Source organism: Alexandromys fortis, unplaced genomic scaffold (genome assembly GCF_014885135.2).
Source record: "Alexandromys fortis isolate MF-2015 unplaced genomic scaffold, M_Fortis_MF-2015_v1.1 scaffold_369, whole genome shotgun sequence".
Lineage (NCBI taxonomy): Eukaryota > Metazoa > Chordata > Mammalia > Rodentia > Cricetidae > Alexandromys > Alexandromys fortis.
This window is the reverse complement of record NW_026068250.1, coordinates 370,331-397,420: the sequence shown is the minus strand read 5'-3', so window position 1 is coordinate 397,420 and position 27,090 is coordinate 370,331.

The following is a 27,090-nucleotide window of genomic DNA, read 5'->3' as shown; positions in this document are numbered from 1 at the left end:
GAGGGAGAAGGGTGGGAGGAGGGGGAGGGAAATGGGAGGCTGGGAGGAGGCGGAAACTTTTTTTTTCTTTTCCTTTTCTCAATAAAAATAAATAAATAAAATAAAAAAATAAAAAAAGTAGAGCTCAATAAAAATCAATTTAAAAAAGGAAAAAAAATGAAGGACTGGTATATGCTATAATAGGCATGAAGATTGTACACTACATGATAAGCTCATCATAAAAAATACATTGTATAATTACATTAATATGAAATATTTAGAATAGGCAAATAGACAGAAACATACTAAATCAGCAGTTACAAGGGACTGAGGGAAGAAGCGACTGGCAAAGAGTACGGCATTTCTTTTGGTACAATGAAAATATCTTGGAGTTAGGTAGTGTTGACATTTGCACGACCGTGGAAACAGACTAAAAGAAATCATTGGCCCATATGCCATAAGAGAGTAAATGTCATGGCATGTGAGTTATAGCTCAATAAAAGCTGCTGTGTCTGTTCAATGGTAGACTGCATTATTTCTGTGCTCAGGGATCGCCAGTGACTTTCCATTTCTTCTAGAGCCAAAGTCAATTTCTCCCAATGTAAAGAGTCTCTCTCATATTCTCATCTATATTTGTCTTCATAAACGTATTGTCTTAGGGTAACTTTTGATGCAATGAAACACCATGGGAAGGAAAGGATTTATTTCACTCACAGTTCCATATAACAGCTCACCAAAGTCAGTGAGGGCAGGAACTCATGCGGGGCGAGAACCTGGAGGCAGGAACTGATGCAGAGGCCATGGAGGAGTTCTATTTTCTATTTACTTGCTCCCCATGGCTTGCTCAACCTAATCAGCCTGCTCAGCCTGGGTTTTTATAGAACCCAGGACTACCAGCCGAGGGTTTCTTCACCCACAGTGGACTGGGCTCTCTCCCATGAATCACTAAATAAGAGAATGCCCTACAGGTTTGTCCACAGCCCGTCTCATAGAGACATTTCTTCAGTTGAGGCCCCCTTCTCTCTGATGACTCTAGCTTATGTCAAGTTGACATAGCTAGTACACTTATTGTCATTTCATATACTAGTTTTTTAAAAAGATTTAATCTTTAATCTCTTTGTAGCTCCGGCTGTCCTGGAACTTGCTCTGTAGACTGGGCTCAAATTTAGAGATCTGCCTGACTCTGCCTCCTGAGTGCTGGGATTAAAGGTGTGCACCACCACTACTTTGCAAGATTTTCAGTTATTTGTATGTGTGTCTCTGTGTGGTTATGTGCACATGAGTGCAGATGCCTGCAGAGACCTCAGGCATTGGATCTGCTAGAGATGGAGTTATAGACAGTCATGAGCTGCCTGAAGTAGGTGTTAGAATTTGAACTCTGGTCGTCAGGAACAGCAGTATATGCCCTTAACCACTGAGACATCGCTTCAGTCCAGGTATTTCTTGTTAATATGTTTATTGACAATCTTCCCATATCCAAGCGTGGACTCCCCATCAGTCCTGTTATCTCTGTATTACTATATCCTTGCCTAGGATGAGCACATGGAAGAAGCTCAATAGCCCTTAAGTGAATGAACATTTGACTTTTTTTTTGCCTCATCTTCTATCACTTAGAGGCATCCTCCCACAAGTCGAATTATATTAGCTTCTTGCTTAAAGTTCTTCAGCTGATGCCCGTTATCTTCAGAAAGAAAGGCAAGGAGACTATTAAAAGTAGAAGGCAGAGCCAGCAATGGTGGCATATGCCTTTAATTACAGCACCCTGGAGGCAGAGGCAGGTCGATCTCCGTGAGTTGAAGGCCAGCCTGGGCTACAGATCAATTTCCAGGACAGCCAGGACTACACAAAGAACTCCGTCTTGACAAAAACAGAAAAAAAACTAGAAGCTAGAGTTAGAATGTTTTGGTTCAAATATTGTTATACCACTGCATGCCTTTGGACAATTAAAACAAATTTTGTTTAATTCATTTTACTGTTTGTTTGAGACAAGTTCTCACTATGTATCCCTGGCTATCCTAGAACTTACTCTGTAGACCAGGCTGGACTTGAACTCATAGAGATCTCCCTGCCTCTGCCTCCCAAGTGCTGAGATTAGAGGTGTACGCCACCATGCCTATAAAAAAAGTTGAAGATTTTATTTTTATATATGTGTATGTGACTGTGTATTTGGGCACCTGTGTAGATCAGAAAGCGATTTTGGATTTTCCTGGAATTCAAGCTACAGGGTATGGTGAGTCCTGTGTTATAGGAGCTAGGAACTCTATAAGAGCAGCGAGTGCTCTAAACCACTGAGCCATCTCTCCAATCCCTTGGTCAAGTTGGTTAAATTTATTGATAAAATAGAAACAGAGTATATGCTTTAAAGTTGTTGTGGTAATCAAATAGCTTATTTTTATTTTGATGTTCATGTGTGAGTTGCCTACATGTAAGTCAGATATCTTGGGACTAGAGTTACAGATGGTTATGAGCTGCCATGTGGGCACCCACTCACATATACCCATATACTCACAAAATAAAAAAGAAATAAGTGAAAATAAATAAAAATGAAGGTCTGAAGAGATGGCTCAGCAGTTGAGAGCACTTACTCCTGCTGAGGGCCAAGTTTGGTTCCCAGCACCCATATAGTAGCTCACATCATCTATAACTTCAGTTCCAGGGGACCCAACACCCTCTTCTTAATGCCAGGGGCCCCAGGCTTTCATGTGGTGCACATGCATGGAAACAGGCAAGATACTCATAAATATAGAATTAAATAATAAACGTAAAAGAACAAATTTTAAAATTTAAAAACTGAATGAAAACTAGTAATTAAAAATATTTCAGCCGGTAGTGGTGGCGCACGCCGGTAGGATTTGCTGAAGGAGGCAGAGGCAGGAGGATCACGAGTTCGAGGTCAGCCTGGGCTACACACAAAAAAAAAGGGGGGGGGGCTGGAGAGATGGCTCAGTGGTTAAAAGCATTGCCTGCTCTTCTAATGGTCCTGAGTTCAATTCCCAGCAACCACATGGTGGCTCACAACCATCTGTAATGAGATCTGGCGCCCTCTTCCGGCGTGCGGGCATACACGGAGGCAGAATGTTATATACATAATTAATAAATAAATCTTTAAAAAAAATATTTCAGGTTCACCTTGTGGTTTCTTGTCTCACACCTGACATCATCCATTGCTCAGACATCTTTTCTAATGGGAAATGGCGTTTAGAGTTGGGCACCACCGAGGACTGCTAGCTAGAGTTAGAATATGTATTATCTTCAGAAGATTCTGGGTTAGTAATGCCCACTTTTTGGATAATAACATTTTCTTGGGCTGAGTGTGGTGGCATATACCTATAATGCTTACTGGCAAGAGAATGCTAAATCCAATGCTAACCTGGGATACACAGAAATACCCTGTCTCAAAAGTAAACAAATAAAACCATCTTTGGTTTTAGAAGACCATATTAATAAGTAAGGGAGTGCAGACTTCCTAATTATTCTATCTCACAAAAGCTACTCTAAAAATGCTTCAATCAAAAGTGAAGTTCTCTCTTTTTTACATTGATGTGGAATTTCCCTCTGTATGCTGTGATTGCCATTGATTAATAAAGAAACTGCTTTGGATCTATAGCAGGGCAGAACTTAGATAGTTGGAGAAAACTAAACTGAATGCTGGGAGAAAGGAGGTAGAGTCAGAAGCCATGGAGCCGCGGCCAGAGACAAACATGGTGAAACCTTGCCAGTAGCCCATGAACCTCATCGTAAAATATAAAATAATGGAGATGGGTTAATTTTAGATGTAAGAGCTAGCTAGCCATATGATTAAGTAATTGGTCAAGCAGAGATTTAAATAATATAGTTTCTGTGTGATTATTTTGGGGCTGAGCAGCCTGGAAACAAACAAGCAGAGGGCGGCCAGGAACCAACAAACGGCCTCCCTACAACATTACATTTTTCCTGAAAATGTAATAGTTTGAGGGAGGAGTGGTGAGTCTGTAAGAAAATTTAATTAAAAAAAAAAAAACTTGCTTAACCCAGGGCATGGTGATACATATTTGTAACCTCAGCACTTGAGAGGCTCAAGAGCAGGAAGTGCGCTTAACTGATGAGCTATTGCTCCAAGAACATTAAAATAATAATGTCTTTAAAAACATTAAAAACCAAAACCAAAATAAGTATAAATAAAAGAGCTTGGTTTCAGGTTTGGATGCAAAAATTGCTGTAAAACTATCAGAGGCAGAGGTGGAGGCAAAGCAAAATCGTTTGAATTAACCAAAGAAATGTATAACTCTGAAATGCAAAGAAGAAAGAAAATAATGTGGTGGTTTCCCAGAGAAGAAGATTAAGGAAAGGAACAGTCCACAAGATATTATACACAGTGCCTTCTGCTTGGTTTTAGTTCTCAGCCCAGAAGGGCTCATTCATTCTGCAGAGTCATTGTATATATTCGTTCGAGAAGTAAATCAATAGCAAAGCCAAGGATAAGTAGTTTATTTGCACAAGAACAGAACTGAACTCAAAGTTCATGGTCGGCCATTGTCTTTACTTCCCTCATACCTCAGACCTCCTTGAATCCCGGCTAAAGAGGACGCTTGGTTTTCACTGTTATCTAGCATTCACAGTTTTCTTTTGGTTGACTAGGGGAGAAGTGAATGCAGCCAGGATACCTTGTGGTCTGGATTATATCTCCTCTAGAGGTCAGTTCCAGTGCTTCTGGGAGCTGGGTTTAGCCAGAAAATCGTCCCCTAATGCTATATTTTTCCAAATGAGCCTTTTCTCCCACAAAGTGCTTTCCAAAGACAATTAAGTGTCTATTTCATGGGTATTTGTTCTCAACCTGGCTGCCTTTCAGAATCACCCAGGGTTTTTAATTACACTGTACTTAATCTCCAGAACTACTGATTACATTTGTATAGAGCGTGACACAGCTTTCTCTCTTTCTTATTTGTTTTGTTTTGTCTTGACAGGATTTCTCTGTGTAGCCCTAACTGTCCTGGAAATCTTTCTGTGGACCAGGCTAGCCCTAAACTCACTGAGATCTGCCTACTTCCGCCTCCTGAGTGCTGGGATTAAAGACACAGGTCACCACTGCTTCATAAGTTTAGATTTTTGTCCATTATTTTATGTGAATGGTTGTTTGGCTGCAAATTATTTTTATACCAGTGCATGTCTTGTGCCCTTAAAGCCACTGGAATCCCTGGGAGTTACAGAAAACTGAAAACCACCATGTGGATGCTAGGAATTGAACCTGGGTCCTCTGGAAGAGCAGGCACTGCTCTTAACCACTGAGTCATCTCTCCAGACCCACCCTGGTTTCTTTAGGTTAGTTGTCTCAGCTCATTCATACTGTATTCAGAGATCTAGACCTTTCTATCGCTCTGATAACTGGCTAGGGTCACATGACACTCTGGAACTTTCTGTAATCACTTGATATATTTCCATGTTACTCTAGGGAACAGCAGAATCTTGTTACTTCCTCCCTGACTACCCTGGGAATAGGGTGTAGAGGCCACAGACTTGTTTACCTAAGAACACCACCAAAACATCTCTATTTGGACTTGCTGCCTTTGGTATCCTCTATCTAAAAGGATGCCAAGGTTCACGTTGTAATTGGATTCTCTCCAGGACTGAAGTTTCTGCCATAACCACGCCCTGTCAATCAAGCCTGGACTCAATCCAACCTCCTTGCTTCCCCTCAACTCTTTTCTACTTCCTGTACCCCAGGCTAGTTGTAGGCACAGGAAGCTTGCTCTTCTCCATCATGTGTACTTTCAGTCCAAGTTTTAACTCTGAAAACCAAGTTCCATAGTTTTGGGTATGTCATTTTTTTTTTCTGGAGATAGGAAGAGAAGGCATGAGTTCACTGAAATGTAAGAGAAAAAAGGAAGGCCTGGAATGTAAAGAGAAAGTCTAGTTCACTTGTTCTCCCATAAATTTGTACAAATAATTTTAGTATCTAAGTGTCTTCTAGAAAGAATATTGATATTTTCATACCCAGGCACTGAGGACATCCAGGTCTCTTGCTGGGCTGAGGAACTTAGTACTTGAGTCTGATGGGGAGGGAGTCCTAGAGTTACTTTTGCCTTCTCTGTCCGAGCTGAACCAGGACTTACTGCATATACATAGCAAGGTCTCTCACTTACCTGAAATTTTCTGTTCACAAATATTTATTTCCCCAGCTCACACAAGTTTTCCTGGGTAAACTTCCAGGAAGAGGGAGAATTGTGTGTGAGAAGGATAGCTAAGTTCTTGGACTCTGCTGAAAGAGAACCTTGTTTTTCTGCCAGGCAGTGGTGGTGCATACCTTTAATCCCAGCACTCAGAAGGCAGAGACTCAGAAGAAGAGCTCTGTGAGTTCGAGGCCAGCCTAGTCTATAGAGCAAGTTCCAGGAAAGCTACAGAGAAACCCTATCTTTTTTTTTTTTTTTTTTTTGGATCCCCTGGAACTGAAGTTACAGACAGTTGTGAGCTGCCAAGCAGTTTCTGGGAATTGAACGTGGGTCCTCTGGAAGAGCAGCCAGCGCTCCCAATCACTGAACCATCTCTCCAGGCCCCCCTTTTTGATTTTTTCTATTTATTTATTTATTTATTTATTTATTTATTTATTTATTTATTTTTTGGTTTTTCGAGACAGGGTTTCTCTGTGGCTTTGGAGCCTGTCCTGGAACTAGCTCTTGTAGACCAGGCTGGTCTCGAATTCACAGAGATCCGCCTGCCTCTGCCTCTCAAGTGCTGGGATTAAAGGCGTGCGCCACCACCGCCCGGCTCTCTTTTCTTTTTTTTTACCACCAGGGAGAGAAACCCTGTCTTGAAAAACCAAGAAATAAAAAGAAAGAGAAACATATTTTTCTAGAGGGGTCCATGTGTTTTCACAAAGGGAGCAATGAAAAGATCAGTGTGGGGAAGGAAACAAAAGAAACAGATCTTTCTTGTTTTGGACACACATCTAAATTCAGCTTGTCCCCAACCAGTTACATAAACACAGGAAACCACTTAACCTTTACGCATTATCTTATCTATGTGCAGATAGGGCATTGTCCCCAAGGAACCTACATGAGGTTCAGAAGTGATAATAAGGTTGCCAACATGACTTGGTGGGTAAAGGTACCTACCAACAAGTTCGATGACCTGAGTTTGAAACCATACAACGGAAAGAGAGAACTTACTCCTGGAAGCTGTCCTCTGACCTCCAGCGGGCCCTCTATGACACATACCCACATAAACAAATACATGTTAAAAAAGCTAGAAAGGAAAACATGATAAGGCAGTCAAAGGACCTCATGCTCTGCTTGTCCCTGTGTAAACACACAGCATTGTTCCTTTGAGTGTGATTGTTTCCTGTATGGCCAAATAGGCTAATGGATTTCCTGCACGTGGAGCATGCGTCTGCTCAGGCCCTAACTACTGCGGGGGTCCTGTGTAGCCAAGCTCAGCTTCCTCCTTCATGCAAATGGTTTATTTTGTGATTTGGCGTTGCTTCAGCTTGGGCTGGCATTGGACATATTCCATCCAGGAAGTGCCGGCTGGTCGATCTGGGTGTCCTGAGATAAGCAGTTGGAAAATCATTCTCTGGATCCTGTACATCACAGATAAGGGCTTCATTGCTCTTGGCCTTTACCTCCAATTTTTATGCTGCCTCATTCCGTTTCTATCCTTACCTATCACTGCTTTCCCTGTTTTCTGTTTCTGCTTCCCTGCTGATGCTTATAAATGTGCTCTTATGCTCTGGCCCAGGGCCTCCATAGACCACAAATCAATTTAACCCAATCACCTAGACATTTAGCTAGTCACTATTAGCTGGTCATAAAAGGAAGGCCTGTCAGGTAACTTGCCTCTGTAACTTCATCCCAGTATAAAACCACTGGAAAACCTTAAAGGAGAAACCACTGGAATTGGTAGAAACTGTGGAGTAAAACGAGGTAATATTGGCATCATGCCCATCACCCATGGACTGACAATCGTGCCCTTAACATTCATGTTACTCACACACATTACACACATGCAGCAAAGATATACACAGATGTACATTGACACAGTCACAGACCCTGATATTCACACATGTGTACATCGGTGTACACACCTTTGATCAGAAAGTCTTACTCAGTGTATAATCAAAGTGATTGCCTCTGATTCATTTCTTTAAAAGATTTTCATATATATTATATATATATATATGAGTGCTCTGACTTCCTGTACATCTGCATGACAAAAGAGGGCATCAGATCCCATTATAGATGGCTGTGAGCTACCATATGGGTGCTGGGAGTTGAACACAGGACCTCACTGAAAGAGCAACTGGTGCTCTTAACAGCTGAACCATCTCTCCATGTTGTAGGTGGCTGCTTGTTTGTTTCCAGGCTGCCCAGACTCCCAAAATAACCACACAGAAACTGTATTAATTAAATCACTGCTTGGCTAATCACTATAGCATATTCCTAGGAAGCTCTTACATATTAAATTAAACCTTTTCTATTTTTTTTTTTTGAGACAAGGTTTCTCTGTAGCTTTGAAGCCTGTCCTGGAACTAGCTCTGTAGACCAGGCTGGCCTTGAACTCACAGAGATCCACCGGCCTCTGCCTTCCCAAGTGCTGGGATTAAAGGCGTGCGCCACCACCACCCGGCCTAAACCTTTTCTATTGTTTTATATTTTACCATGAGGCTTGTGGCCTACTGGCATCTTTTCAACTGGCAGCTTGTGTCTTTTCCCTCTGGTAAATACATGGTGTCTCACTGACTCCACCTTCTTTCTCCCAGAATTCAGTTTAGTTTTCTCCACCTAGCTCTACCCTAACACAGGCCAAGCAGATTCTTTATTCATTAACCTATAAAAGCAACACTGATGGAGGTGGGTCTTGTATCTTATCTGTTGATTTCATTGGTTAATAATAAAGAAACTGCCTCGGCCCTCATAGGACAGAAAATTAGGTAGGCGGAGTAGACAGAAGAGAATGCTGGGAAAAAGAAGCTGAGTGAGTGAGTCGCCATGATGCTCCCACTCCAGACAGACGCAGGTTAAGATCCTCTCTGGTAAGCCAGCTCATGGGCTACACAGAATATTAGAAATGGGTTAGAACAATATGTAAGAGCTAGCCAATAAGAAACTGGACCTAGCCGGGCCAGGCAGTGTTTGAAAGAATACAGTTTCCGTGTAATTATTTCTGGGTATAAACTAGCCATGCGGGCGGCCGGGTGCCGGGGACGCAGCCCCGCCGCTCTTATTTCAACACAACACATATACAGAAGGACTTCCCACATCATCTCCACCCTTTAGTTTATTTTTTATTCCTCAAAGTCTGAGACAGACCTCAGGAAAGACTTGGCAATTTGATGAATATATACCCTCTGTTGTTGTTGATCCCTTAACTAGTCTGAGACCACAAAAGTAAAACCAATGCCTTTTATTGATGCGATTCTGTGCCCTATATTGCCTTATCCCCTTGGTACATGCAACCTCCCTCAAGTCTTCCCCAAGCTTTGTGCAATAAGAACGTTCTTGTCCTTACCAAACTGCAAGACCACCCTAATATGAAAATCCAGTCACTGGGATGTGTAGTCCCCACCCAGTCATCTAGGGCCCCAGTCTTTCTCAGCTAGTCCAAAATACACTCAGAACTATCTCTCGGTTCTTACTCACCATTGTGTCCCTGTGACTAAATTCCTGACAGAAACATGGTGGGGGAAGAATTTATCTTACACCACAGTTTTAGAGGTGGCAGCCTGTCATAGAGTGAAGGCTGGAGTAGAGCAGTTCACATCATTGCAGCCATGCAGTTAAGAAAAGGCCTGTAAAGAGGGGCCCAGATAAGAGGCTGTTCTCCAGGCCATGCCCCCAGGGCCTTACTTCCCCCAACAAGGACAGACTCCTAAGTTGTACCATCTTCCTCTTGCAGAAGTTTAAGGCCACATTGGGAAAAGGAATAAATATGGAGGTCCAGTGACCCCCGAGTCCATCTTCATGGTTTGGGCTTTAAGATTAGGCTTAAATAGAGGGCAGGAGATAGGCCTATCCAAGGCCCTGGTCAAGGTGTGCTTCTACTCTCATCATTGACACATCCCTGTTTCAACTCCAGCCTGTCCTGCAAAGAGAGCTCCTAAGTAGTCAAAAAACAGTGAAATTGCTTCCTGGAAGACAAGTTCCTCCCTCTGGCTAGCACCAGGACTTTCAGATTTTCTCTGGCGACAGCATGAGATTCCTATAGAAATTCCAGTTCTTTGGGGTCCATTGTTTGAATCCCCAAAGGGAAGGGCATGTCTCTTTAGAATATCTTTGCTCCTGCCAAGACCATTACAGTTAACATCCTTATAATGGCTGGGTCGTGGTGGCATATACCCTTAATCCCAGTACTCGGGAGGCAGAGGCAGGTGGATCTCAGTGAATCTGAGGCCGGCCTGGTCTACAGAGCAAGTTCTAGGACAGACTCCGAAGCTACAGAGAAACCCTGTCTCAAAAAACAAAAACAAAAATCCTTATATATCACAGTATTAGAAGTCTGTCAAGGGGGTTAATCTGCTTGCTAAATTAGAATCTTCATGATTTAATTGCTTCTGGAAATGTCCTCACAGATCTACTCAGAGGTCTGCTTTAATAATCTCCCAGGCATTTCTCTCTTCAGTCAGGCTGACAGTTAAGGCTAACCATCATATCTAGTAATAAGGGGACTTGTTTCTATTCCTATACTCTAGGCATCTCTTCTAGGAGCTTTCTCTTTACCTGGCTTGCTTCATCAGAACTCTCCAGCAGGCACAGGCACCCTCCTGCTGGCCACAGCATCATATATATATTTTGAAGGGAAGGAGCACAATCGATTAACAGCTCTCCAACTCTGTCACTGGACCCCAGTGTTTCCCCAAGTATGCCATAAACCACATAATATTTCTTTTTTTTTCTCTCTTCCTACCAGCCTCCCTCCCTCTTTCTCTCTCTCCATGCTTTTTGAGAGAAGGTCTCACATAGCCCAGGTTGATTTGGAGCTCACTATGTAGCTGAGGATGACTTTGGACTTCTGGCCTTCCTGTTTCTACCTCCCTGAGTGGTGGGATTACAGATATGCACTACCCTGCCTGGTTTATTTTGTGCTAGAGCTCAAACCCAGGGTTTCACACACATTAGAAATGTTGTATACCAGGCTTTCTCTTGGGCCACTAACCAAACTCTCAAATTATGACACAAAGACTTCTTATTAGTTTTGAATGTCTGGTCTTATTTTATGCTCGTCCCACTAGCTCTTATAACTTAATCTGTTTCTCTTCTTCCTCACTTTGCCTTGGGGCTTTTTATCTTTCTTTCCTTCTCTATATCTTACTTACGCTGCTTCTCCTGTCTGTCTGGTGATTGGCTGGCAGCTGCTTGGCTTCTTGGTCTGGGTATGTTCCTCTCTTTCTTTATTGTGTTCTTCTCCTTGTTCTCGTCTTTTGAGCCTAGGTTTCTCCTCCTAGTTATTCTTTCTGCCCACCAGCTGTGCCTATCCCTCTTCTGCCTAGTTACTAGTCATTTAGTTTTTTACTAAACCAATCATGTGTCTTAGGCAGGCAAGGTGAAAGAGCAACACATCTTTTCATAATTAAACAAATGTCACAGTCTTTAAAAAATACTTTAAAGTAATATTCTGAAGCTTAAACAACTGCAGCACATCTTTGCCTAGTTAAAATAAGATTCCACAACAATGCTGTCTACCAACTGAGCTATGAAGAGACACCACGACCATGATGACTCTTACAAGAAAAACATTTAGTTGGGGTGGCTCACTTACAGTTTCAGAGATTCAGTCCTTTATCATGGTGGGCAGCATGGCAGCGTTCAGGCAGACATGGAGCTGCTACATCCTCTTTCTTTCTTTCTTTCTTTCTTTCTTTCTTTCTTTCTTTCTTTCTTTCTTCTTTCTTTCTTTCTTTCTTTCTTTCTTTCTTTTTTTTTTAAAAAGATTTATTTATTTACTATGTATATAGAGTTCTGAATGCATGTAGCCTTCAGTCAGGCTAGAAGAGCCTTCCTTCCTTCCTTCCTTCCTTCCTCCCTTCCTTCCTTCCTTCCTTCCTTCCTTCCTTCCAGACTCAACCCTCTTACTAAACTACTTCCTTTGAATTCTTGTTTCAGGGTCTATTTCTAGGGAATTCAAATGAAAGTATACACTTTCCAGAGAAAAAATGATCCTGGGACATACATAGGACTGAGCTCATGATACTCCCTCTCCCATTTAGCACTCTGTCTCCTTCCAGGAATATCCTCCTATGTATTAACTTAAACACGAAGAGCACACATCAGCTCACTGATGTAGCCATAATTCAGATTCAAATTTAGCTCAGCTTTATCTAAGACATCCTGTTACATCTAGCAGAGGAAGGAACTGAGGGGTGAGAAGGAAATTGTCTATCTATGTTGAGGGTTGGTACATGTGATCTTGGTTAGGATCTAAGGGGCTGTCTACACAGTTGTTCCTGGATAGTTATTTACATGTGGGTGCTACATGGGTTATGGTGGCAAAATGTTGTCATGGATACCAGTAACATGCTGACATGAGACTGGGGCTTTAAGAAGACTTCTTTCTTTCTTTGTTTTTTAATTTTTTAAAAAGATTTTTATTTTTATTACTTTTTATTTTATGTGTACTGCTGTTTTGCCTGCATGTGTGTCTGTGTGAGGATGCTGGATCCTCTGGAACTGAAGTTACAGACAGGTGTAAGCTGCCATGTGGGTGCTGGGAATTAAACCTTGATCTTCTGAAAGAGCAGTCAGTGCTCTTAACCTCTGAGCCATCTCTCCAGCCCCAAAAGACTTTTCTGACCAGGGATTCCTAACATTTTCACTGGCAAACTCTTTTAATCACAGAAAGTTTTACATGACCTGAGTATATAGCTATATAAAATAAACATGCAAATCAAACATTTACTGATAATAAATCACAAAGAATTTTATTTAAAATTTTTATTTGGAAATGCAGAGGTAGCTTAACACTTACTTCTCTTCCAAAAGACTCAAGTTCAGTTGCCAGCATACATGGCCTGTAACTCTTGCTCCAGGGGATCCTACCCTCTTGTCGGGCCTGCACAAGTATAGTAGTTTGAATAGGAATGGCACCCATAGGCTTTTGAATATTTGAATGCCTGGCCATTAGGGAATGGCACTACGAGAGGGATTAGGAAGTATGGCCTTGTTGGAGTAGATGTGACATTGTTAGAGTGAGTGTGTCCCTGGGGGTCGGCTTTGGGATTTCAAAAGTCTACGCCAGGTCCAGTGGTTCTGTCTTTTCTCTTGCTGCCTGCAGATCCAGATGCAGAACGCTCAGCTACTTCTCGTGAACCATGTCTGCCTGCCTGCCACCATGCTTCCCGCCATGATGAAAATGGACTAAATCTCTGAAACTATAAGCAATTCCCAGTTAAGTGCTTTCTTTGGTAAGAGGTGCCATGGCCATGATGTCTCTTCACAGCAACAGAACACTAAGACTACAGGCATGTACACATATGGCATTCATTCACACAGATACGTACATATGTACATAAAGAAGAATGATAAAAATATGTTTTGTTTTTTCCTCTTGATTTATGGTTTCTCTATGAAGCTCTGGCTGTTCTGGAACTCACTCTATAGACCAGGCTGGCCTTAAATCCAGAGATCTGCTCGCCTCTGCCTCCCAAGTGCTGGGAATAAAGGCGTGCGCCACCACTGCCATGATTAAAAAGTTTTAAAAAAAAAGTTTGACAAGCAGGGTGGTGGTGGTACATGCCTTTAATCCCAAAACTCGGGCGGTAGAGGCAGGTGGATCTCTGTGAGGTTGAGGCCACCTTGGTCAATGAAGCAAGTTCCAGGACAGCCAGAACTGTTACACAGAGAAACCCTGTCTTAAAAAAGCAAAGCAAAACAAAATCTTTGACATAATTTTACCGTTTATTTGAAGTGAAAACAAATGTGCATAAAATGAATGTGTTTATTTGTTTGTTTATTTATTTTAGGATTGAGTGTTCCAAGTTTGTTTGTTTATATATATAAATTAAAAATTATCTGAATAATTCATATTACAGAATCTAAACAACCTTCAAAATGTTTAACGCTGATCACTATGCAAGGTGTGGAGGCACATGCCTTTATTTACAGCACTCAGAAGGCAGAGACAGGTAAATCTCTGAGAAAGGCAAGCCTGGTCTACAGAGTAAGTTCCGGGACAGCCAGGACTACACAGAGAAACAAAACAAAACAGAAACGAGTGGGAGGCAGAGACAGGTGGCTCTCCATGAGTTTGAGACTAGCCTGATCTACCAAGTGAGTTCTAGGACAGCCTCTAAAAATACAGAAAACCCTGACTGGGAAAGAAAGAAAGAAAGAAAGAAAGAAAGAAAGAAAGAAAGAAAGAAAGAAAGAAAGGAAGGAAGGAAGGAAGGAAGGAAGGAAGGAAGGAAGGAAGGAAGGAAGGGAAGGAAGGAAGGAAGAAAGAAAGAATACAGTTTCTCTGTGATTATTTCAGGTCTGGGCAGCAGGAAACGAAAAAGCAATCTCCACCTACACAGGTGGATCTCTGAGTCTGAGGCTAGACTGGCATATAGAGTGAGTTCCAGGAAAGCCAGGGCTCCACAGAAACCCTGTCTTAAAACCCACCCTCCCAAAATGTTTATTGCATTTATCTTGTAAATACGAGAAAGGATTATGGTCAATTGGAGGTCAGTGGGCTACTTACAGAAGTTTGTTCTCTTCTTCCATGTGGGTGTTAGGGGTTAGACTACAGTTATCAGGGCAAGTATCTTAACCCAGTGTGCCATCTAGCAAGCCCAGTTGTTTTTTTCTTTGTTTGGGTTTTTTTTTTTTTTTTGTGTGTGTGTATGTGTAATTTTGTCTCCTTCCACCCCCATTTGGAGCTAGAGACTGAACCCAGGATCTTGTGTTTGCCAGGCAAGTGTTCTATCATCGAGACAAACTCCTAAATCCTTTGTCTATTCTTATAAGGTTTTTTTNTTTTGCTTTTTCGAGTCAGGGTTTCTCTGTGGTTTTGGAGCCTGTCCTAGAACTAGCTCTTGTAGACCAGGCTGGTCTCGAACTCACAGAGATCCGCCTGCCTCTGCCTCCCAAGTGCTGGGATTAAAGGCGTGTGCCACCACCACCCGGCCTGTTTTTTTTTTAAAGAAAGATTTGTTTATTTATTTATTTTATGTCTATGAGTACTTTGCATGCACACCTTTATTCCAGAAGAGGGCACCAGATCCCATTATAGATGGATGTGCACCATTATGTGGTTGCTGGGAATTGAACTCAGGACCTCTGGAAGAGCCATCAGTGCTCTTAACTGCTGAGTCACCTCGCCAACCCCCAGCTATGTTTGTTTTTTAAGACAGGGTTTCTCTCTGTAGCCCTGGCTGTTGTGGAACTCACTCCGTAAACCAGGCTTGAACTCAGAGTTCCATCTATCTCTGCCTCCCAAGTGCTGGGAATAAAGGTGTGTGCCACCACTGCCTGGCTGAAGGCTTTAATTTTGAAGACTGGCCGGTCACCCAGTTACACATGTATATTGTAACACAGAGAGATCCAGGTCAGGCTTGAGAATTCACCCTGAGTTCTAGGAGAGCCTAGAGAGTATTGTACTTCTCTTTCAAAGCAGCCAAGACCCCCTAACTCTCATCAGCTTTTATAACTCATATAGTACCATAGCAGCTGGGGAGGAGACTACTCTATCCAGGAGAAATCTATTTTATGACTTTGTCTGGAAACAGAACAGAAATAAAGAAGCCCTCGGGGCCTATTTGGCTTTACTAAGTAGCATAGTTGTCAGAGGTATCCTTTAGCAGCTGGCTTAGGGCCTACCTTGTTATTACTGCTGTTGCTAAGTTATAGAGAGAAACTGTCAACCGTAGAGACAGCTACTGAAGTCAGAATCATCCGGCCTTGGGCCAAAGTGGAGGCTAAATCCATATACACATGTGTTAAATTAGACGTAGAGAATACTCAGAAAAATACTTCTTTTCCAAGCTCCCAGTTGTTATGCAGGTCTATTTGTTGACTGAAAGAAGTATTCTGTATTTTTCGTGTGGCTGAATTAAAAAAGGATTAGAGCAGGACAGTAGGACACTATGTCATGTGGTATAATGTCAACACTCTCCAGAGAGACAGAGGGACTTACTAACCAAGCCTGATAACTTGAGAGCCATCCTTAGATTTCATGGTAGGAGAAAACTTCTGAAAGTTATCCTTTGACCTCCACAAGTGCATCTACAGTCTCTCGTTTATACAGCATCTATCTATCTATCTATCTATCTATCTATCTATCTATCTATCTATCTATCTATCTATCTATATCTTATTATTTATTTATTTACATCAAGACAGGGTCTCACTGTGTGGCTCTGGCTGGCCTGGAACTTATTAACCAGGCTACCCTCAAACTCACAGACCTCCACATGCCTCTGCTTGCTGAGTGATGAGTTTAAATTCTTGTGCCATCTCAATTGGCAGTAATTCTGATTTTGAAAGTAAGTGGGGGGAGCCCGGCGGTGTTGGCTCACGCCTTTAATCCCAGGACTTGGGAGGCAGAGGCAGGCGGATCTTTGTGGAGTTCGGGGCCAGCCTGGTCTACAAGAGCTCGTTCCAGGACAGGCTCCAAAACCACAGAGAAACCCTGTATCGAAAAACAAAAACAAAAACAAAACAAAACAAACAAACAAACAAAAAAGTAAGTGGGGAGCTAGAGAGATTGACCAGTGGTAAAGAACACTTGCTGGTCTTTCAGAGGACTCAGGTTCAGTTCCTAGCACCCACACTATGGCTGATATATACTATGATATTTGGGCCACCACTGCCCACCCCACAGTCTCTCTCATACACAATAAATGAATGTTTTTTTAAAAAATGAGTAAAGTACCAGGTGGTAGTAGAGCACGCCTTTAATCACAGCATTAGGGAAGCACAGCCCGAACTCTGTGAGTTCAAGGCCAGCCTGGTCTACAGAGGAAGTTCCAAGACTACCAGGGCTACACCAAAAACAAACAAACAAAAAAACAAACCAAAAAACAAACAAACCTATCTTGAAGAAAACCAAAAAAAAAAGAAAAGAAAAGAAAAGAAACCTCTCAAAACAAAACAAGAAAACCAAAAAAAGTCAGTAGAGAAAACAGTTAGAGGAGGAATCAGTTTGAAAGACCAAGCAATCATTTGTGTGTGTGTGTGTGTGTGTGTGTGTGTGTGTGTGTGTGTGTGAGGAGAAGTGAGAAGGAAGTAGGTCACATAAATGGAGTGTGACTGACTGTGTTTTGTTTCAAAACAATCCTAGTTGCTTGGGGACTGATGATTCTGTCTGGGCCTGACACTTCCTGTCTATCCTAACATCAGTTCTGAAGATCTAGTAACAGAAGCAGATCTTCCTAGGTTTGCTATCTTTCCTTTCTACTACTCCTTTTCTTTTTGTTTTGAGACAGGGGTCTCTCTGTTACGTGCATTGGCCTAACACTTGGTCTCAAGGGACCTTCCTACTTCAGTCTGCCAAGGGACTGGGATCACAAGAGTATGCAATCAAACTCAGAAACATTATTGGTGTTGTTATTATTGGCTTGTACAGTCCTAAGACCTGAACCCAGGGTTGCAAGCATAGTAGATAAATGCTCTTCCCTTCGCCTGAGAGTGGCTGCTTCTCCCCCTGTTCCTCCTCTTTCTCCTCCTCCTTTTACATTTATTTTCCAGGAGGTGAGCCATGAGCCATGAGTAGACACACAGAGTCAGAAGTCAGCTTTCAGCTTTCAGTTGTCGTCCTCCACCATTCTGGGTTCTGGAGACTGAACTCAGGGTGTCAGGCTTGGGGTCTGTAGCTGTTGATCTGGTTCACGGGTCGGAGAGTGTCCGTTCTAACTGTCGTTTCCGAGTGTGTTGAAATATGAGCGGCGGGGCTGCGTCCCCAACACCCCGGCCGCTTGGCTAGCTCATGCCCGAAATAACAACACACAAACTGTATTCATTTAAGAACTGCTTGGCCCATGAACTCTAGCCCTTACAGGCTAATTCTCGCACCTGGACTAGCCCATTTCTAAGATGTGTGTAAGCACCCCAAGGTGTGCTTACCGAGAAGATTCTAGCCTAGGTCCATCCTGGGTTGGAGTTGCCTGGGAGAGCGGAGCATGGCGTCTCTGCTCCACAGCAGAGCTGTCGAGTCTGTCCGGAAGCAGAGCAGAGTCTGACCTCACTTCCTCTTCCGCCCAGAATTCTATTCTGTTTACTCCTCCCATCTATGTTCTAAGCTGAGGCCAAGCAGTTGGTTTATTATAACTTAACCAATGAAATCAACAGATTGATATATGACACTCCCACATCACGAGTGAGTGTGAGCCGGGGGATCCTGACCGCTCTGTTGCCGAATATACTTGAACTGTGTAAAGGTGTGTTGCATTTGTTTATGCTGCATTTGTTTAATGATGTAAGGACGTGTGTTTAATTGTGTAAAGACGTGTTGCATTTGTTTCATCTTGCCTGCCTAAGGTACCTGATTGGTCTAATACAAAGCTGACTGATCAGTAGCTAGGCAGATGAGGAATAGGCAGGCAGGCAGAGAGAATAAGTAGGAGGAGAAATCTAGGTTCGAGAATAATGAGAGGAAAAGAAGTACATACAGGGAAAAAAAAAATAAAAAGCCCAGGATCAAAAGATAGAGAAACAGGTTAATTTAAGTTAAAAGTGCAAGCCAGAAATGAGCCTATGTTAGGCTGAACATTCATAGTTAATAAGAAGTCTCTATGTCAAGATTTGAGAGTTGGTTGGTGGGCCAAAAGAAAAAGCCTGGTACATTGCTCCCTTTCCCATATGCAGAGAAAAAAAAAACCCACAAAAAACAAACACACAAGGGAGAGGAAGAGTAAGGAATAGCATAAATGCCTAGCTCTTTGCAGGTACTTAGAAAATGTTAATTTCTCCTTACTGGTTCTTTGGTGTTTTGGAAAACAAATGGTCTTTCTTAGGCTCCTCTTCTCTACCAGGAGATAGATAGCAGGGAGAGCTATCTAAGGGGCCTGAGTGGTGCTGGCTGTAAAAGCTTTGTAGAAGAGTATCCCAGCACTGAGCACAGGAGATAAGCAGGGCAGATAGAGTGTCTGTCCTCAGAATGTTGATACTTTGCTGCGGTGGGGTGGGGTTTAAACAGAAACACAATGACAATACAATATACCAAATGTGATGACGTGATTCTGGGCTACAGGCTCTTGACTGGGTGGGATTTCATGGAGAGCCGCAGGGCATGGGAATGAAGGTCTGGTCTGAGTTCACAGTGACAACGTAGATAGGTTCTCCAGGCTGTGGATGATGCTGGAATTGCAGATAAGAGCTCAGCTTCTGTGCTACACAATAGAACTGCTACATTCTCAACTCCTACTAGTGGCAAATAGAGTTAGGGAACCAGGACAAATCAAGCCATGGCCCCTGGTGAAGTGGGAAAGACTGGAAGTGGAGGTGGAAGGGCAGGGTGTGGAACCTGACAAGAGCCAGTGACGGCCGCAGAGCAGGTGTGGGCAGAAAATCTACCATGCACAGGCCCTTCCCTGACCCTGTCCAGTCAGCTCTCCAATCAGAAAGTCAAACTCCTTAGCCTTGTACGGGAGAACTTCACTGTCGTTACCAACCATGTTGGAAGAAGAGTTCTTTCCTGTTCATTAGAAGTGCTGGGATACAAACGTCTGAGAAAGCGTCCACTATTACACAGGTTTGAAGAGTGCAGATTAGAGGCTGGAGAGATGTCACAGTGCCTAAGAACATTTGTTGATATTTTTTGTTGTTGTTGTTTTTCGAGACAGGGTTTCTCTGTGGCTTTGGTGCCTGTCCTGGAACTAGCTCTTGTAGACCAGGCTGGCCTCGAATTCACAGAGATCCTCCTGCCTCTGCCTCCTGAATGCTGGGATTAAAGGTGTGCACTGCCACCGCCGGGCTCATTTGTTGATTTTGAAGAAGAACCAAGTTCCGTTTCCAGGTCCCACCACCCTCACAACCAATTATAGCCTCAATTCCAGGGGGTCCATGCATGTGGTGTGCCTGCCCGCATGCATGCAGGCAAAACATTCATATATACAAAGTTGAATAAATAATTTTTTTTTGAGACAGGGTCTCTCTATGTAGCCCTGGCTATCAACACGTAGCATTTTTTTTGATTTTCAAATTAGTGAAACATCAGCTCACTTATTCTCTCAGAGCTAGTGAGGAAAATAGCATAAGTACTACGCAGTGAGAGAGAAGGTTGGAAAGCAATCAGCCTAAAACTTTTGAGTCACTTGACTTAATGATTTTACTTACCTGTCCACTCTAAGGAAGGAAGTAGGCACGTGGAGGTCATCACACGTCTTTTGGTGTATTTTTCCATCACACAATGCTTCACCCTTTCTCTAAAATCAAAAGAACCTATTTTCTTCACCACCTCCCTTATTCCAGCCTCGTAAATAGAAGTTGGATTCACTGACTCTTGTCAATTGGACTGGGATAGACAATTGATCAAACTAGATCAGTTGTATTTTGCTTATCAAATAGGAATTCTGCTCTGGCTTAGTTTTAAGCTATCTTGAATGGAAAGAACTGTATGAAGCCTGCAGAAAAAGGAGAATGGGGCAGAGCTGTGGAGAGAGAGTACAAAAAGAAAGAGGTGAAAATAACTCCCTTAGGCATTCCTCTGTGGTTTGTAATCCCCACATTCCCATGGCTACACTCTGTGAAACACTCCAGCATCTTTATAATGCTTTTTGTTTTTTCCTTGTTTTAAGGCTGTTACTCAAGATAGCGTTTTACTCTATAACTCAGGATGATTTTGAATCTATAGACTTCTCCTGCCTCAGCCTCATCTTTTATTGTAAGTGGAATATTCTGTCCCACCAGCCAGCACCCAAATAACCACACAGGGACTTATTGTTAATTATAAAAGCTTAGCCAACAGCTTAGGCTTATTACTAACTAGCTCTTACAACTTAATTAACTATTTTTACCAATATACATGTTGCCACATGACTCGGTGGCATTTACCGGTCCTCTTGCATGTCTTGTTCCTTCTCTGTCTGTCTGGAGACTCTGCACATCTTCTTCCCAGAGTTCTCTCTGTCTGACTCTCCTGCCTATACCTCTTTCTGCCTAGCTATTGGCCATTTTACTCTTTTTTTTTTTTGAAACAGGGCTTCTCTGTAGCTTTGGAGCCTGTCTTGGAACTTGTTCTGTAGACCAGGCTGGCCTTAATCTCACAGAGATCCTCCTGTCTCTGTCTCCTGACTTCTGGGATTAAATATGTGTGCCATCACCGCCCAGCTGGTCACTTAACTCTATTAAACCAATGAGAGTACAAAAGGATTATTCTATAGCATTTTACTTCATATACTTTTGTTTTATTCTATTTATATCTGGAGTATAATATAATCATAATTAAAGCTAACATAATCAAGGATATTTATGAACATTTTAAGTGTTGATATAATTTTAATTGCCGTAATTTTAATGATTACATAACTTTGTATAAGAGGAAAGGAATGAAGTAATTTAATAGGCCTGAGCATGGCAAACACGGCTCTGGCGGGCCTTTTCCTTCTCCCCCATCCCTTCTGCCTTGCTAAAAACCCTTAGATTACTGTCCTAAAGCTCGTTCCTAAGGTCCCTTCCCTTATGTGGCCACTTTTTCCTTTATTTAGCCCCTTCCTTCTTTTGAGGCTAGCTACTAAGATCTAGCTATCGAATTATTGAAGTCCAACAATCAAAGGTCCCCCTTTTGCCACCTTAATTAACATACCCAATCAAAATGAACCAACTAATCCTAACACAGGTTTTCCCCCTTCCCCTGTATAAACTGCCATTTGACTGCAGGCCACATCTGTCTCCTCTCTATCCAGAGGCAGTCCTTTGTCCCTCTGAGACAACATCCCTTCTCCTTCTCTCTTTCCCTTTTTCTCCCTTCTCCCTTGTTCCTTTTCCCTTCTCCCTTGTGCTCTATCTCCTGTCTTTGTTTCTTATTCCCTGCCATGTGTCCCTCTGGGGCAAATAAATTTCCTTTGTGCTGAGAACTTGGTCTTGGGGTGTTGATCCAATGTTGAGGTTTTTATAAGAGTATCATAATTTGTTAGCATACATATGTATTTATATATATTATTGTTACCATTTTTAAGTTTTTAAAAATATTTATTTACTTTTTTTTTTTTTTTCGAGACAGGGTTTCTCTGCGGCTTTGGAGCCTGTCCTGGAACTCGCTCTGTAGACCAGGCTGGTCTCGAACTCACAAAGATCCGCCTGCCTCTGCCTCCCAAGTGCTGGGATTAAAGGTATTTATTTACTTTGTGTATGTTTGTGTGCTCTAGTGTGAGTATGGGGATCACAGGAAAACTTGGAGGTGTAGGTCCTCTCTCCTTAGGTACAGCCGAGGGATCAAACTAAAGTGGCCAGTCTTGGTGCTTTCTTGCTGGCCATTTTCTAAAAGTATTTTAAGTAAGATTGAGGAAAACCCACTCCCCCTCCCCTGCCCCCCCCCCCCACAGGGTTTCTCTGTGTAACAGCCTTGGCTCTCCTGGAACTCACTCAGTAGACCAGGCTGGCCTACTCACTGAGATCCACCGGTCTCTGCCTCCCAAGTGCTGGGAATAAAGTGTGTACCACCTCTGCCTCACTGAAAAAAAAATATTTACATAAAGCTTTCTTCCACGTTTTGAATTATTTGCTTAGAATCCTTTATTTAGCAATAGAGTCATTAGAGTGGAACATTTCTATGGTTCTCAAATAGTTTCAGCCACAATACTTAAAGGTTGAGCCTACTTCCTCTGCCAACCGAAAAGCAGGTGAGAGCCCAGGTCTATTGAAACACCTCAGCAGCCTATTTGCTAATCTAAATATCACAGGAAGCCTTTTAATCTAGGTATTTCTTTGTCTCCATTCGTTTTCCTTTGGTCACTAGCAGGTTATTACCCAGTTACAACATTTTACCTGTTTATTAATTCTTATAGTTTATCCTTTATCCCTGACGCCTTTTCCTTCATTCATTGAAACTTTGTGATTCTGGCCAGGCAGTGGTGGCGCACACCTTTAATCCCAGAACTCAGGAGGCAGAGGCAGGCAGATCTCTATGAGTTTGAGGCCAGCCTGGTCTACAGAGCAAGTTCCAGGATGGCTAGGGTTACATGGAGAAACCACGTCTCAAAAAACAACAACAAAACCTTGTGAAGTATATCTATCTCTTCTCTTTCCACCCTCTTGTTTTTTTTTTTTTAATCTTTTTTTTTTAAACAAGAAAACAGAAACTGCAAGGGTAGAGATGTAGCTCACTGGCAAAGCTGTTGTCTAGGATGAGCCAGGTCCTGAGTTCAGTCTCAAGCACTGAAGAGAGAGGGAAAGAGAAAGGAAAGACACTTTGAAATCCCTCTCAAGTTCTTCTCCATTGCTCCCCAGGAGCAGGTCAGCCACCTATGAACTAGTCCCTTAATTGTCTTTACAATCCCTCTTTTAACACCAGAGCCAACATCCTAATTTAGTTGTTGGAGTAAATATCTGTTGTTCTGTCTGCCAGGTGCTGAGTCCTGGCTTAGCTCCAGGTACTTGACCTGCCTGGGGCAGTAAGTGGAGCTGGGAGCAAATGAAGGAAAGACACACAGGCACCGAGGAATCCTTGGAGTCAGGAGGGCTGAGCTCTCTTCTAAAGAAACAAACCCCTCCCCAAGCTCAGAGTTTATGACAGAGAGTTGAACAGAGGCTACGTTATTGCATACAGCTGAATGAGGGGGTGGGGTTATCACATACAATAAACAAGGAGACTAGGTTTATGGTATACAGATGAATTAAGGAGCTAGGTTTAGATAATCTCTGTAGGTGTGTTCTCTGTAGGGGAGCAATCTTCAAGCCCTAAATATGGGAGGGAAGAGGGAGAAAGTTATGGTGGGCATTTCTGCACACACTACCAACATCCACACATGGACCAAGACCATGGAAGTCTTTGCTATTTTCCATGAGTCTGAGGGTACTGTCCTGGAAATGGCTGGCTCATTTCAGGATTTCACACAGTCAGGCTTCCTCTGCTCCTCATAGCCAGGCATTCCCCTTGTAAGAACAGCCACTGCTGTAATTTTGTCCACATGGCTCTTGCTGTGGATATGAGGTCACTTGACTTTCCCTACTTCCCTATGATTGGTCATCCTAGTCTGGCTCACACTGGACCAGTGAATTTCTTTTTACCATTTTATATCTAGGAAGACAATGTAGTCAATCTATTTATCAATATCTTCTGACTATGTATATTTAATGCAAATCAGAAAAGTTGTTGGCCATATTTAATGTCGCATGGACCGAGGAGTAAAGAAAGACAGATGAAAGCAAGAGAGGCGAGATCTAGTCAAATCATAGCAGCGGGAAGAATGAACTATGCAGCTCCAGCTACTGCCAAATATAGTTTTTGAATTCCAGTTCAGTTTGTGCTATTTGTCAGTTACTGTAGGCTTGTTCTAATCAATTCTCTGACTCAGTTGGGGATGTTAAGGCAAGGGTGTTAAGCATACAGATACTCATTCTTTCTACAAAGGCTTGGAGATAAGCATCCCAAGAGTAGATCAGCTGTTCCAGGTTGTCCTAAAAGACCCAGCAACCTCTGTACTCCTGCTGCCTCTTTCATCCTTTCTTCCCTCTTCTTTTCCTTGTTTTCATTTTGCTTTCTGAAACAGGCTCCCATGTGTTGGGAACTGTGGACCCCCAGACCCTGAACTTCCTGTAAACAACTTGTTTTCCTATGCTTACAGCTGCTCTGAGTACGAGACAGGGGAGTGGTTTCTGGTGGGCTTGCAGCTGAGAGTCAGGGCGTGGTCGTTGGTCAAGGAGACCCTATATAAGCTGCCCTGGAACATAATAATGTTTATTTATATGTTTGTGTTTGTGTGTGTGTATGTGTGACTTCTGTGAGAGTATATCTATGTGTGGAAATCAGAGAATTACTTTTGGGGGTTTGTTCTCTCTTTCCTCTATGGGTCATGGGAATTTAACTCGGATCCTTCGGTTTGGTTGGCAAATGCTTTTACCTGTTGAATCATCTCAGTAGTCCATAGAAAAACGCCATTTGGTAAATATTTCTTGCTTTATAGAACAAGAGGAAATATTAAGGATATTTTGCAGATATGTACACAATAGAGAAAACAAACTTCCACAATTCTTTAAAATAAATTTCAAAATGTAATAAAATAATAAAAGTTGTAGCAGGTGGTAGTGGCACATACCTTTAATCCCAGCATTTGGAAGTCAGAGATAGGTGGATTTCTGAATTCAAAGCTAGCCTGGTCTATAAAATGAATTCTAGGACAGCCAGGGCTATACAGAGAAATGTTGTTATCTTAGAGAGAGAGAGAAAGAGAGAGAGAGAGAGAGAGAGAGAGAGAGAGAGAGAGAGCGAGAGAGCGCGCTGGGTAGTGGCAGAAGTAGGTGAGTCTCTGTGAGTTCAAGGCCAATCTTGTCTTCAGAGTGAGTTCCAGGACAGGCTCCAAAGCTACAGAGAAACTGTCTCAATGTCTTGAAAAACAAAAACAAACAAAAAAAAAGAAGAAAGAAAGAAAGAAAGAAAGAAAAAAGAAGAAAGAAACTACAAAACTGCAAATGGTTGGCAGTGAAATGGCTATGGGGAAACAACTCAGAAGCTTTTGTCTTCTAGGAATTTGTCATAAATTAGATTGATTTTTATTAATGTTTGGCACAAGTCCAAAGGAGTGTTTGAAAGAGAAATTGTAAAAACATGTGCTCAGATTAACATATTAAACATAGCCTTTTGACATACATTCTTTAAAAACGATTGCTGAGGGGCAGGAGCTATGATTCAGTGGTATAGCATGTGCCTGCCGTGCATAAGGATCTGGGTTCAATTCTTAGTATAACAAACAAACAAGTCACCTCTCCAGTGCTTCTAAATCTCAAATCCACAATATAGACCTTAGGCATCAGGCCCTGGTTTGGCAGACTGTGTTCGTGCAAGTGTCTAATCTCAGTACTTGGGAGCTGAGGCAGGAGGAGTTAGATTTAGGCAAGTCTGGGCTATGTGGAAAGTCTGTCTCACCTGGCAATGGTGGCACACTTTTTTAATTCCAGGGCTTGGGAGGCAGAGGCAGGCAGAACTCTATGAGTTCAAGGCCGCCTGGTCTACGAGTAAGTTCCCGGACCACTCTCCAAAGCTACCAAGAAACCCTGTCTTGAAAAAACAAAACAAAAGGTAGAATCTCTTGTTACCATGTGGTTCTTTTTTTTTTTTTCTTTTTTTGAGACAGGGTTTCTCTGTAGTTTTTGGTGCCTGTCCTGGAACTAGCTCTTGTAGACCAGGATGGCCTCGAACTCACAGAGATCCGCCTGCCTCTGCCTCCTGAGTGCTGGGATTAAAGGTGTGTTCCACCACCTCCCGGCACCAAGTGGTTCTTGATATGGAGCAATGGGAAGTACACAGCACCTTGCATGGAACATTCCTGTAAAGGAAAACACATCTGGTCTGGTATGGCGATACACACCTGTAATTATTAGGCATATCAGGGACGGGATTACCCCTGCGATGACCATTCATAATTGTGAACTTGATTATATCTGAAATTAAATAAAACCCCAAAATGGAGGGGTACATCTGTGAAGGATTTGTGCTTAATTTGATGTGGGAAGATATGCCTTAATCCAGATCTTTTGAGGTGAGAAGACCCACCTCTAATGTGGGCCATGATTTCTGATGGAAGCCTATGCACATGGAAGAAGGAGCGTTTGTTCTTTGTGCCTGTTTTCACCTAGCTAGTAGTCCATTTCTTCACTGGCATTGGAGCCTACTTCTTTGGGATTCCAGGATATACTGAAGACCAGCTGAGGCATCCAGTCCCATGGACTGAACAACTACCGGGTTCTTGGACCTTCTGTTCAGTCAGTCATTGTTGACTTAGCTGGACAACCACAGCCTGTAAGTCATTCTAATACATATATTATATATATATTATAATTATATATAGTGTGTATATTGTATACATACATACAAACATACATACACGCACACACACATATACATATATGGAGAGTCATTCCATAAGTTCTGTTACTCTAGAGAACCCTTACTAATACTGGTTTCATGACATCACTTCATATTTCCTTTCCTTAGATTTATTGTAACATGGCAATAGTATCTAGATGTTTAATGACGTTTATATATTTTTTTTCTGGGTTTGGATCTTCCTAA